This window comes from Myotis lucifugus, unplaced genomic scaffold, assembly GCF_000147115.1.
Source record: "Myotis lucifugus unplaced genomic scaffold, Myoluc2.0 scaffold_49, whole genome shotgun sequence".
Classification (NCBI taxonomy): domain Eukaryota; kingdom Metazoa; phylum Chordata; class Mammalia; order Chiroptera; family Vespertilionidae; genus Myotis; species Myotis lucifugus.
In genome coordinates this window covers 2,658,448-2,672,547 of record NW_005871097.1, presented here as the reverse complement: position 1 = coordinate 2,672,547, position 14,100 = coordinate 2,658,448, and the positions used below count along the sequence as shown (strand labels likewise).

Genomic DNA, 14,100 nt, shown 5'->3' with positions numbered 1-14,100 from the left:
CTGCCTGCCCGAATTGCTGGACCCCTGCTCTCTTGTCATTTTAGTTTGAGGCCCAAAGCCTAAAGAAGTTACAAGAGTGTGGTTACACGGTGAGATTTTTATTTGAATTAAATTTATGTGTATGACTATAAACCCTGCATCCTTATGGCTTTTATAATATGCAAAATAGATGCAAATTATTTGGGTCAGATGATGCCAAACATCCAGATAAACAGACTTCATCTGAATGAGTCTGCATGATATGACGTATCCAGATAAAACAGTGAGTGATATTGGACAATACATAGACATATTTCCTACTTGTGGCTGGACAGTAAGCTTCATGTCCTTCAGATTCATTGAATGTCTACTGAGTGTCATGTCACCCTCACTACATTGCTGCAATGCCGCCCAGGAGTAAGAAAACAAGGTAAGCGTCTCTTAGAGTTTTCTAGGTCTTTTTATAGAGCAGTTACACATGCTAGTGATTTGTCATAAAAGCCCCTGCTCAACAAAAGCTCATATTAAGCTCAGCTCTGCTTGCTGAAGTATTTGCTTTTAATGAGGCATTTTCTGCATAAAATGCTAAAAATATTTTCCCCATTCGTTATATATGTCTTGTGGCTCATTAAGTTGGTTTTCTCGGGGGAGGGGAGAGAGGAATATTGAGCATTTATAGAAATGACCTAAAAATATTACCCTTAGTCATATTCTGCATAATTTTTAATAATGTCTAAATACCAAAGTAAGACTACAGGAAAAGGCTTAAAATAATGAACAGCAATGAGGGTATTTACCCAACAAATATCAATAAGAGTGTAGATCATACTTATGTAAATTCCAGAAAATTTACCCATCTCAAATTATAATACTTAGTATTTAAATAAGTTGGGGAAATTTAAAGTGTTTCATTTGTTCAATTGAGTTTGGGTCACCAGGATCATGGGAAGATTTTCCATTCATGTTTTATCCCTCAGACTTGGAGCTGACTCAGAATAGAACATGGCTCTATGCAATTGGCTTACAGGACTGTATTTTACTGTAATAGAAAAAGCTTCAGGTATAAGGACAAGAAATTTGCAGCCAAGTTTCTAGATACACATTTTCTTAGATAGCAAATTGCTTGATAGACCTTTTCTTAGACAGCAACTCTCCTTTCAACTATAAGACTTTAGGTTAGCCATTTTTTCCTCCTTTAAAAAAGCATTCATAATGAGATTATGATATACAATATTCCACAGCTCTGCAAACTGTGATACTGTACTTTGGTCATTAATGGCATGGACTGTGAAGCCAAACTGCCTGGACTTGAATACCAACTCTACCATTTACTAGCTGTGTGACCCTGGACAAGTGAATCATTTCAGTGACTCGGGGATAATGTAGATAATACCTCATAAGTTTGGAACAAGAGTGTGTTTATACATGTCAACAGTACCTGATACATAATAAACACTCAATATGTAGTAGACATAATCATTGTTATTTTTATTAGCCAATCAAGTCTCTGATGTATCACTGATATAGTGATAATATTATAGGTCTAACTAGGTTTAAATCCTAGCTCTACAACTTTTTGGTTATGTGATTTGGAAGATTTTATTATATCTTTCTGAGTCCCAGTTTTTTTATCTGCAAAATGGGGATAATAGCTTCAATTTTACAAGGTTGTTAAGAAGGCTTAATACAATGTTATGTAAGTATGTTTAAATTGTGTGTGTGTGTGGGTGTGAAAGTATCAGCACAGTGCCTAAAATACATGAATTTCTGAATCTATATTCATAATCACAATAAAACTCTTACCATAAAATTAAAAAGCCTATAATGTATACTCATGTATAAGATTGGAGGAAGTAAAAGTTGTCATATCTTTTCTACAGGGAAATTTCCCAATACTTATCAACACTATTATAGATTCATATCTTTTGATCCAGCAAGTCTATGTGTAGGAATTTATCCCAAGGCAATAACAAGAGTGATGCAAACATTTAATCACTAGGGTGTTCACCAAAATACTGTCTACAATAGGGAAAATAATTACGAATATCCTAAAAGTTCACCAGTAGAGATTTACTTTAATGAATTCTGTTATATGCATAAGTAAATATACAATATAAAAATGTATTATAGAAGAATATAATGACATAGAATATGTTTTATCATCAGGGATTTTTAAACGGTGTATAGTATGACCTCAAAAAATATCTATGAGTATATATGTGAGTATGTACACACATATGCAGAGGGAAAAAGGTTGAAAGGCTATACACCATATACCATGGTTCCCAAACTGTGTGATGAGGTACTCCAGGGCACTATAGTAAAATCATAAGGGTGCCTTGGGTTATTTAAATTTTTCAAGGGACAAGGTGTCATTTGTCTAGTGACATTTGGTGATGGCTCCAAAGTAGCCTCATAGCTTCTATAAGTGGAAAGAGGGGAAACTTAGTTTCTTGATATTTGATTTTTATCAAAAGTTCTCCAAGAGGAACTCACAGGAAACTGACCATCCAATTTAGCTTAAAACCCTCTGTCAGTTGAAAATTCAAGGGGTGTCTTCTAATTAAAGCGCATCTTGTCGTCCCCCCTCATCATGGATGGCAAAGGAGGTGATTTTAGGCTCAAATGGTTTCCCAGAGGGAATTGTTCTAAGCCTTCAAAGTTCAGATAATCCCAATGCTCTATAAATTATTTCAGAGCATTAAAAAAGCATGGTACATTTATACCATGGAATACTATGCAGCAGTAAAAAAAGAAGGATATCTTATCCTTTGAGACAGAATGGAGAGACCTGGAGAATATTATGCTAAGCAAAATAAGCCAGTCAGAGAAAGACAAGTGTCACATGATCTCATTCATATGTGGAATCTAATGAACAAAATAGGTCTAGAGACATAGAAGCACAGAACAGACTGTGGAATCTCAGAGTGGGGGTGGGTGGATGGATGGGAAGAGATAAACCAAAAAACTTGTATGCATAATGCATAAACCGTGGACAGACAATAGGGTGGTAAAGGCCTGGGGTGAGGGGCGGGGGCAGGCCAGAAGGGGTTCATGGGGAAAAAAAGGGTACATATGTGATTCTTTCAACAATATAGATTTAATTTTAAAAAGAAAATGAAATAGAACGTCCCCATTTCTTACTTAAGGGGAAACAGGCATTTTCACTAAAATCTGGAACAAGGCAAGGATGCTCACTATCTCTGCTGCTAATTAGCATTATGTTAATCAATGCAACTAGACAAAATAAATCAATTATATAAGAATTGGTAAAGAAGAAGTAAACCTATATCTAGTTGCAGATGATATGATAATATATCAGAAAAATCCTAGATAATCAATGATAAAGCTGATGCAAACAAAAGAATTCAGCAAGTTAGTAGGATATAAACACACAAAAAGCAGTACCCTTCATATACACAAATGATAGACAACTAGAAGATCTAGTGGTAGGGAAAACTCCATTTACAGCAATAACAAAGAAGATTAAATACTTAGGAATTAATTTACCAAAAATGTACAAAACCTATCTGGAAAAAAAAACTTTAAAGCATTCTTAAAAGACACAAAATTATATTTTCTCAAATGGAAGGATGTCTTCTGTTCTTGGATAGAATGATTCAGCATTATAAGCAAGTCAGTTATCTCTAAGTTAATTTATAAATTTAACACAATCCCCATAAATTTACCAAAAAGCTTTTTTTAAAATTCAGTTAGACCCACTGATACAAAGGTTTTATGGAGAAACAAAGAATTGCCAGGAAAACACTGAAAAAGTAAACCCACAAAGGGCAACTAGAACTCCAGACATTAAAATATTTTTAAAGCCTTTATAATTACAACAATGAATGCGGTAGGGAAGAAAATAGCTAACCTAAGTAACTTAGGAAAGAATATTTTTTGTGTGTTTTCACACATATATTTATTGATGGGTTGATGAATATAATTTTAACTAAAACAGCAAGCCATAACTCCAAAAGAGGAAACAGCCATAACTTAGGAACTTTAAATATTCAAGTCAAAGAGCCTCTGAGTAATCCAAATAGATAAGTATCAAATAATTTCCCTTTTATACAATTTCTATATTACATCACTTGATCACAAAGCCAGAATAATACTTCATACAGAATTCCTCATTCATTTATACTTGAATCATCCCACCTGGGTACTTTTCTGTTCCCCACTCCTTTCCTTTCCTTTGCAGTGGTGTTCTGTAGCCATTCCCTTCCTGAAGAAGTGTGCACACATCTTTCTTCCCAAGCAAGTAAGTCAGCAAGCAAGGAATGAGTCAGAGAATGTCAGTCACAGGCAGATATATGAATGAATAGACTTAGACAGACATTAGAATGGCAACAGCCTGATTCAGTGAGGTCTAAATTAAGCTGACTTTGGTAAAAAAAAAAAAAAAAGAGAGAGAAAAGCTGCTCTGGCTCACTGAAAGATCTGTAATGCCACCTCAGGTTGTGCGAACACCTCTAGATCCTGTGTTTCTAAGAGATTAGCAGTGGTCTACACAGGAAAGTAGGAAGCCAATGTAACCAGATAGCTAATGCTTTGGACCTCTATTGGGAGCTGACCATGGCTTCCAGCATAATCATTTGTCAAAACTTGCAGGATACTGAACACATTCTTTTTTCTTTTTTTAAAGATATATTTTTATTTATTTCAGAGAGGAAGGGAGAGGGAGGGAGAGATAGAAACATCAATGATGAGAGAATCATTGATTGGCTGCCTCCTGCATGCCCCCTACTGGGGATCGAGCCTACAACCTGGGCATGTGCCCTTGACCGGAATTGAACCCAGGACCCTTCAGTCCACATGCTGACACTCTATCCATTGAGCCAAACCAGCTAGGGCCACAATCTTTAAATTTCTTAGGAAGGATAAGTTAAGTACTTTCATAACTCTAATCTTTCTCCTTGGACATGTGAAGTAAAAACATCCAAGGACATGCAACACTGAGGCATAAATCATGTTGCAGAGGTGGATATGTAGGAGGCTTTTAAGGTGCCTAACTTTCTTGTTCAAACAGCCATGATAAAGTCCCCAAGCATATTATCTGAGCAGCCATTCTGATGGTGACACTCTGGTAACACTGAAGACATCTAGTGCCCAGATCTTGTTTCTGAATACTATTCTCTAATAAAAGAAACCAGGTTCCTTGGAGAAATTGTTTATATGGTGAAAAGGAGAATATAAGATAATCCTAGACTCTATTGAGATGCCAGAAAGCAGCAAGTTCTCAGAAAATAATAGGGGTATGTCAAAAGGACATAAGAGCCAACATGGAGGGATCCCAATGGCCAAACCTGGGACACTTTGTGCAATAAAATAATGATAGTAATAGATTATAACACAGAAAATAAAATAAATACCTGTGAATGTATACTGATATTAAGTAAATTGGGATATGTAAATAAATACATGGGGATGGGGTAGTTCTTCCTTACAGAAAAATTCTAATTAATAAATGTATAAGTATTGATGGACATTTTAAAAATCACCATTACTCAAATATGACAGTAACAATTTTTGCAGGCAGTAATCATCAATGAATGCTAAAATTAGTTCGGTGAAATTACTTTAAGAAACAGGATATTTGCATAAGTCTCAAAATTTCTCCCCACAACATAACTTGTTGATTAACGAGATAAAATAGTAACTTGGAAGCTGCTGCAAAAAACTTGGCAGACACCATCAAAGTTAACATTACCAGTAGTAGGAGATATATATATATATATATATATATGTATATATATATATATCTCCTATCTAATAAAAGAGTAATATGCAAATTAACCATCACACACTCACTCCGTCAGTCCATCACAGAGATGGCTGCGGCCACGGAGCTGGAGCCAGCAGGAGGCTTGCGTTGCCCCCCGGCGATGGAGGAAGCCAAGCTTCCCGCCTTCCCTGGCCGGCCCTGAGCTATGCTCAAGGCTACAAAGTTTCAATTATAGAAGATAAATAAACCCCAGATACCTGCTTCCAGCTGGCGTCGCCTCCGCTCAGGAGGGACTGAGAGCCTCGGTTGCCAGGGGCAACCCGACCTGGGCTCCACTCAAGGCTACAAAGTTTCAATTATAGAAGTTAAATAAATCCCAGATATCTGCTTCCAGCCTGCGGGCATGGCCAGCCTGAAAACGGCCATCAGCCCCTCACCCAGGCTGTCCAGGCACCCCAATAGGACCCCCACCCTGATCCAGGACACTTTTCAGGCCAAACAAGCCGGCCCCCAACCATGCACCTGGCCTCTATCCTATATAATAAAAGGGTAATATGCAAATGGACCCTAACAGCAAAACGACTGGGAATGACTGGTCACTATGACACACACTGACCACCAGGGGGCAAACGCTCAATGCAGGAGATGCCCCCTGGTAGTCAGTGTGCTCCCACAGGGGAAGCTCTGCTCAGCCACAAGCCAGGCTGACGGCTGCCAGAACAGAGGTGGTGGTGGGAGCCTCTCTCGCCTCCTCAGCAGCGCTAAGGATGTCCGACTGCAGCTTAGGCCTGCTCCCCACTGGCAAGTAGACATCCCCCAAGGGGTCCTGGGCTGCCAGAGGGATGTCTGACTGCCAGCTTAGGCCCGATCCCCCAGGGAACGGGCCTAAGCCAGCAGGTGGTCATCCCCCGAGGGGTCCCAGACTGCGAGAGGGCACAGGCCGGGCTGAGGGACACTCCCCCCCCAAGTGCACAAATTTTTGTGCACTGGGCCTCTAACATATATATATATATATATATATATATATATATATATATATATATCATAATATGATGCATTGAAATGACACTTATGTGGGATTCTTGCCAAAAACTTGTAACATCAATCTGATCATAAGAAAACATTAGACAACCCCAAACTGAGGGACATTCTGGAAAATAATGGGTCAGTACTCTTCAAAAGTGTCAAGGCCATGAAAGGCAAAGATTGAAGGACAATCTCAAACTGAAGGAGATTTGATACCTAAATGCAATGTGGGATTCTGGGTTGAATCTGGCACTAGGAAAAGGACATTAGTGGGAAACCTAGAAAACTCCAAATAAAGTTAATAGATTAGTTAATAACATTTACCAATGTTCATTTCTTGGTTTTAATAAATGTACTATGGTTGTGTAAGATGGTAACATTAGGAAAATCTAGATAAGGAGTAGTATATAGGGACTCTACTATTTTTGCAATTTCTCTATAAGTATACCATTATTCAAAATAGGAAGTTAAATACACATGCACACATACATACACACATACATACATACATACATTTAGGCATGAATATTTCAGTTTCTGGGTTGGGGCTTATACCATAATACCTATGATAGATATTTGGCTTCCATAAAATATAAGTTCAATCAGGAAATGCTTAGTTGATCATTTCTTTAAATAGCAAAATTTAGAAGACTACAGAGAATATAAGATGATTAGAAGACCTAGTACATCATCATGGCATAGATTCCCATTTCAGAGAGTGGAGTCAGTTTGTCATAGCAGTTCACCTTCATCCCCTCCTGAATGTAATGTTTAGCTCATCTGTTTTCATCAATCAGGTTCCTGGTCCAGGCCCGAATCTGCAAATACTTGGGACATTCACCTGCTATTCCCCTGTGCAAGCCTAAGGCAGGCATTTCCAATAGATTAAAGCACTCTTTCCCATATAGTCCACACAGCTGGCTTGGAGTTGGCACTTGAGCTGAAACATCTATTGCTGAATTCAGCCTGCAGTCCCATCCATAAGGGCCCTTGAAATTGAAGTCCCTGCTTAGATGTTGATGTCTAGATGTATAGGCACAATGTTATCTTTCCTCATATGTGTTAAGAGACTCCAGCAGTCTCACCAAGTGTCCCTCTCCCAGCCTTGTAAGTGATTGAGGGGTAGAATGTCTAGTTGTATTGGAGGAAGATGTTTTACATAAGATGGAGCCCTATGCCAGTAGTTGATCAGGTTCCAGAGGAACACTGAGGCCTAAATCCTTATCATCAGGATTGACAGTTAACTCATTACAATGTATTGTGTCCACAATTATATTCCTTGTCTGACTTGATAAAAGTAGCTGGGAAAGAATATTAGGGATTCCTTGTTATTTTATATCCTGATAATGGTTTTCTAACATACCACTGTGGTATCCATGGATTTTAAAAGAAAAGTCTGTCAAATCATACTTTTCTTCTTACCAAGGAGGTGCATTTGTAGGACAAGGGACATTCCAACAACCTTCTTGGTAAGTCAATGGAGGAAATCACTCAAACTAAGACCCAGACCTTCCTGGTCATATTCCAGAATTATAAACAGTGACTATGTTTACTCGTCCACTTTATATTTAGAAGAAAAAAAATGATCTTAAGAGAAAGCAGCTTCTTAGAAAAACTGAACTAGTTTACAGAAGAATCAGAAGAGTGAGAATGGACGTCTGAGTCAGGAAAGAAGATTAAAGACAAGAGCTGGCAGAAAGGGTATTTCGATAGTATTTGACCTACCCTAGGATAAAGACCTTCTCACTGCCTCACTCTCCCATCACCAGCTCTATCTTAGTCTTACTCAGCCCCTCCCTTCCCCTTTCTCCATGGGTCCACATTTAGAAATGTTTGATATTCTATTGGTTTATAAGAACTTGGACTGAGAAACACTGATGGAGCCTTTCCTTTACTATAAAAGAATTATACATACCACAGTGTCCTAGACAGGTCTTGTTTTGCTTTTATAAACTATCTTCATAGTTTTGCAAGCTCTCTCAGAAGTATTCTGTTGATTTATGACCTGTCTTAAAATGGTTTTGTCCATTCAGTCTCTCTTGCTTAAGCTTAGGTGTTTCCTTTAGTCACATCTAATTTGCTCCCTTAAACCAGTTAACAAAATTCTAACCTTGGTAGGAGAACCTTTGACATACAAATTCTTCTGTAATCCCAAGCCTTCAATTGCTTCATTCTGTCTAAAGAAATGTTCAAATACTTAGTCCTACTCTCTTGCCTCTGTACAATCTGGTCCTAACTTATCTTTCCGGATGGATTTCCCACAAATCCTTTGCACAGACCTTAGACCTCAGTCAAACCAAACTATATGTACTCATCTAGAAAATATCCTGCACTCTCAAAACAGTATCTCCATTTGGAATGCCCTCTAACCCATTGTGGCCTCTTATTTATTCCTTCATTTTGAAAAGCAACAACAACAACTGAGCAGCTACTATCAATAAGTACTAAAGGAATACAAAAGTGAGTGAGACATAATCTCTGTCATGTAAGGAAATTATATGGTACTGACTGTAAGGTGTAACTGGTGTGAGGTGTTAGAATGGAGTTGGATTTTAGGATCAAACTTCATGGTAAAGATAGCATTTGGGAAGGCCTTGAAGGATGGAGTAGAATTTTGATGTGAATGCTGGGAAGAAGAGGATTAAAGGCTGAGGAAACTATGAGAGCAAGTACACAGAGGCAGGAGAAAGTACAGTGCTTATACATGGATTCAGATACTTTGTTTCGGCTGCAATACTTCAATAGACCAGATCTTGAAAGATTTTGAATGCCAGACTAAAAAGTTTGAATTTATTCCATGGGCATAGGAAATTATTGAAGGGCACAGAAGTAACATGATCAGAAAGAGCCTTGCTCTATGAAAATACCAGCCATGAATGTATAGGGTTAATTTCCTCAATTTCTAGAGGCTTTTTCTTAGTATAGTAGGGAGAGAAGAACCTGACATTAGTTTCAAACATAAGATTGTAGGAATGGTGATGCTTGTCACACTCTCCATTTAACTTACCTGTCTGGTCTTTGCAAAAGGTAAATTGATCTTGGAGACTGGCTACAAATAGCTTGTGACCTTCATTGTAGTTGCTATTTCAATTTGGCATTTTTTGGAGCAAATCAGCCAGCACCTAGCATGTGCAATGATACAGCTATTGAGCCCAGAAAATACTTTTCCCCTCTATAACCATTTTCAGGGGTCACCAGAAACACTTTGCTTTTGAGACTATGTCAGCACTCCTGCTCCCTGCCATAAACTGCAGAGATCATTATTGTCTTGACACCTCACAGAACATCATACTGCTTCATACTTTCCTCATTGGACTGAGAAACCAGAAGGAACAAGTACTGTAGATGCCTCTGATACAAGCAAACCAGGGGTGAAAGCCTGGTAGCACGTATTTTATCAATCAGGGTCCAGTCAGGAAAATAGAAACCACACCAGTTATTTTCACAGAAATAATTCTAAAGGGAGGTATTATAACATTGACATGATAAATGGAAAACTGAGGTGACACAGAGATAATAACTACAGAAAACAGCTGACACTCCCAGGGAAGAACCTAACAGAATGTAGATGGTGAGGAAGAAATGATGTTTGCAGAGTCCCAGCATAAAAATGTAGAATATGGAAGAACAGATTTGGAGCTGTCAGACATCTTAATAGCCAGCACAGTAACTACCTAAAGCATTAGCCAATGAGTCTGGTTTATATGAAGTATTCTGAGAAATAAAGAAATATTTTTGTTGCAGATTTTAGTTTTGGAATTCTTTCTTTTTGAAACATTAGCCTAGCTGTGGAACAGCCAATAAAATTACTTCTCTGAACACATTATTACAGAATATTCTCAGGTTGACATTCTCCTGCATGCTTGAGACATTTACTAGTAATTCATTGTTCAAAGTATAAGCAGGCAATTGAATACTACTGACAATAATAAGGAATGAATTACTGATACACACAACAGCTCGGATGGATCTCAAAGGCATTATGCTGAATGAAAGAAGCCAGTCTCAAAAGGTATGATTCCATTTATATGATACTTTCAAAAAGACAAAACCGTAGTGATGGAGAAAGAGATTAGTGGGTGCCAGGGGCTAGGAATGGGAGGAGACTTTGACTATAAAGGGATAGTGCAGGGGCCTTTTTCGGGGTAATGGCAATGTTCTGAATCCTGATTGTGGTAGGATTACGTGAGTCTATGTGATAACATTCACAGAGCCACACTCAAAAAGTGTCGATTCAAAACAGGAAAAAAAAAGGAAACAGGTTAAAAGTTAAAACAGAATGTGCATGGCTTGTGTGTGAGAAGGTATCTTTTTTTTTTTTAATTTGCTGTGATAAGGTCAAGTATGACCCCACTGGGCTTTTGCCATATCTGACCTGAGTTGTGAAGGAAAAGCGTCACTTAGAGTGAGACTAAATGTGCAACATCTCTTCAGTTTCCACACACCCTTGGAGCCCCTGGCTGAGGGCAAAGCATAGAGGGTGAGGAAGGAACTCTCCTTGAATCTCTGGGCTGTTCTGGGACTCATGCTGCCAGCTCCTTCAATTTGGGTGAGTGTATTTGTACTGTTTGTAGCAGTTCAAAGTCTCCTTCCTTTCCCTGCACTTCAAAGCCTGGCCTGCCAATTCCCCACTTATGGCTTTTATTTGGTGCTAGCAACTTTTGAAGATTGACACTGAGTGGCCCTTGGTAGTGACCCTACTAATTAGCAAAGCTGGCCACAGGGGATGAATAAGCTACTCACTGGCATCAACATCACAGTGATCATGGTCCAGTGGACCTTGTTTTGTGTTCTTCTTGACAGTCCAGAGCAATTCCTGTGAATAAACAGAGTGGCAGTAGGAAGTGTTCTCCTAGCTTCCTGGGAGCACTCTTTTCCATTCATGCAGGAACTACTTTCCACACATGCCTCAAAATACAATTTTGTTATGCTCTGCACATTTAAATTGCTTCATGAATAGAAGCCTATTAAATAAAGTGTTCCCGGACTTTAAAATACATAAAATCATTTTGCATTCCATCACCCTAATAATTTTTGTTCAATTCCAGCTGAGATCAAAAGGAAAGAAATATTCTTTGCAGTTAACATACTGTATTTCAGAAATCCTCCCTTTGAATGAAAACTGCACCAATGCCATTGCCCTTCAAGGTCTGCTCACTAGGGGGTTGATCTTATACTCAAAACATCTATCATCTATTATAGAAGGATTCTATAATGAAGGAGCATGGCCCTAGCTGGTTTGGCTCAGTGTATAGTGCATCATCCTGTGGACTGAAGGGTCCTAGGTTCGATTCTGGTCAAAGGCACATTGCCTGGGTTGTGGGCTCGATCCCCAGTGTGGGGTGTGCAGGAAGCAGCCAAGCAATGATTCTCAGTCATCACTGATATTTCTATCTCTCCCATCCTTTCTGAAATCAATAAAAATATTTTTAAAAATAAAAATAAAATGAAAGAGAGCTTACTCTTTTGTGTCTGGTTTATTTGGCTCTTGGTTTCATTAATCTTTTCCATTGTTTTTTAGACTCTATTTTATTTCTGCCCTTAGCTTTATTATTTCCCTTTTTCTACTCACTTTGGGCTTTTTTTGTTGTTGTTCTTTTTCTAGTGCCTTTAAGTATAATGTCAGATTGTTTATTTGAGATTTTTTCTTTGTTTCTTGAGATAGGTGTACAATGCTATGAATTTCCCTCTTAGGACTGCTTTGGCTGTTTCCCATATATTTTTTTTGGGGGGGGGGGGTGTTATGTTCTTATTTTTATTTGTTTCAAGGTATCTTTTTATTTCTTCCTTGATAATATTGTCAAACCATTCATAGTTTAGTAACATGTTATTTAGTGTCCATGTCTTTGTGAGTTTTTCCTTGTGATTAATTTCTAGTTTCATACTATTATGCTCAGAGAAGATGCTTGATGTGATTTCAGTCTTCTTAAATGTATTGAGACTCATTTTGTGTCCAAACATGTGGTCTATCCCAAATATGTTACATATACACTTGAAAAGAATGTATACGGACAGTCCTCGGGTTACATTGGAGTCGACATACGTCATTTCGTGGTTACGTCACCATCTCCCACTTATTTATAAAAAAAATTCCATCATTTCGACATATGTACATATGTGCTTTATGTTTTTTATTACTTATTTACCACAAGTAAAGGTCAGGAATTGTTATCTTTCTTTTAAATTTTTTTTTACTGTTTCACTTCATTACTGCTGTGTATGTGCTCCATGTGAGTGACATAGGTGCTTCTGTAGGTGGGTTCCAACTTACAGCAAAAATCGCAATATGTTGTGTCGCGCCGTAGGAACAGATCTCCAATGTAACCTGAGGACCTACTGTATTCTGCTGCTTTGAGGTGAAATGCTCTGAAGATATCAATTCAATCTATGTGATCTGTGTCATTTAAGGCTGCTGTTTCCTTGCTGGTTCTCTGTCTGGAAGATCTGTCCATTGATGTCAATGGGTGTTAAAATCCCCCATGACCATATTTTATATGTTTTGGGGTTTTTTTGCAAAGTACTTCTCTGGAGAGTTGAGGGCATTATGGTAGCAATATCTGTTAAGGAAGAGAAATAAAGGTGTGGTTTGAACTTATCAAGAATAAGGTCATTTTCCCCAGTCTGATTAGTTATGCATTTTCATGTTTTAGATACTAATGTATAATCTATACTAATAAAAAAGAAAGACACAAATTGACCGCCCCTCCGTGATGCCCACAAGCCACACCCACCAGTCAATCAGAAGTATGCAAATTAACCTGACAAAGATGGCAAGTTAATTTGCATACGCAGGTGTCAAGTGCCCCAGGAGGCAACGGCAGCCATGGGCTCCCGGGACCATTGCTGGCCCCGGGAGGTGAGGCCAGCCACACCTAGCCACGCCCACAGGCTCCCGGGACCTGGGACCTTCACCAGCGGAGAGCAGAGTGGGAGAGCAGTCAGAGAGTGGGAGGTTTGGAAGACTTGGCAGAGCAGGAGGCCGCTGGACATACAGAGTGAGAGAGAGGGTGGCTTGGAGGGCATGGCTCCCTCTGTCACCCCAGCTTCCTCATCACAGCTGTGGAAACTGACAGCAAGGAGGAGGAAGTCCCACCCCCTCAGAATCAGCCAGAATCAGCCATTGGTCAGACAGCTCTCAGCGGCCTGACAGCCAAGACTCTCGTTCACCTGCATCTCAGAACGTGACAGTAGAGAGGTGGGACTATGTCTAAAGAACAACTGTTGATACAACATAGCTCTGCAGCCGAAAGATGCCAGCATTATCGACAGAAAATGTCTGAAGAGCAACGTGCGTCTGATCTTGAAAGTAGGCAGCACCTGCGACAGAATGTATCGGAAGACCAGCTATTGGAAAAACGTCACTCTGA

At 38.9% G+C, this 14,100-nt stretch overlaps 1 protein-coding gene across 2 annotated transcripts in view; it reads left to right on the top strand.

Moving 5' to 3' along the window:
• The window catches only part of NHS (NHS actin remodeling regulator), a 98,107-nt gene that overhangs the window by 56,477 nt on the left and 27,530 nt on the right, over positions 1 to 14,100 (top strand). The gene's annotated exons all lie outside the window — the stretch shown is intronic.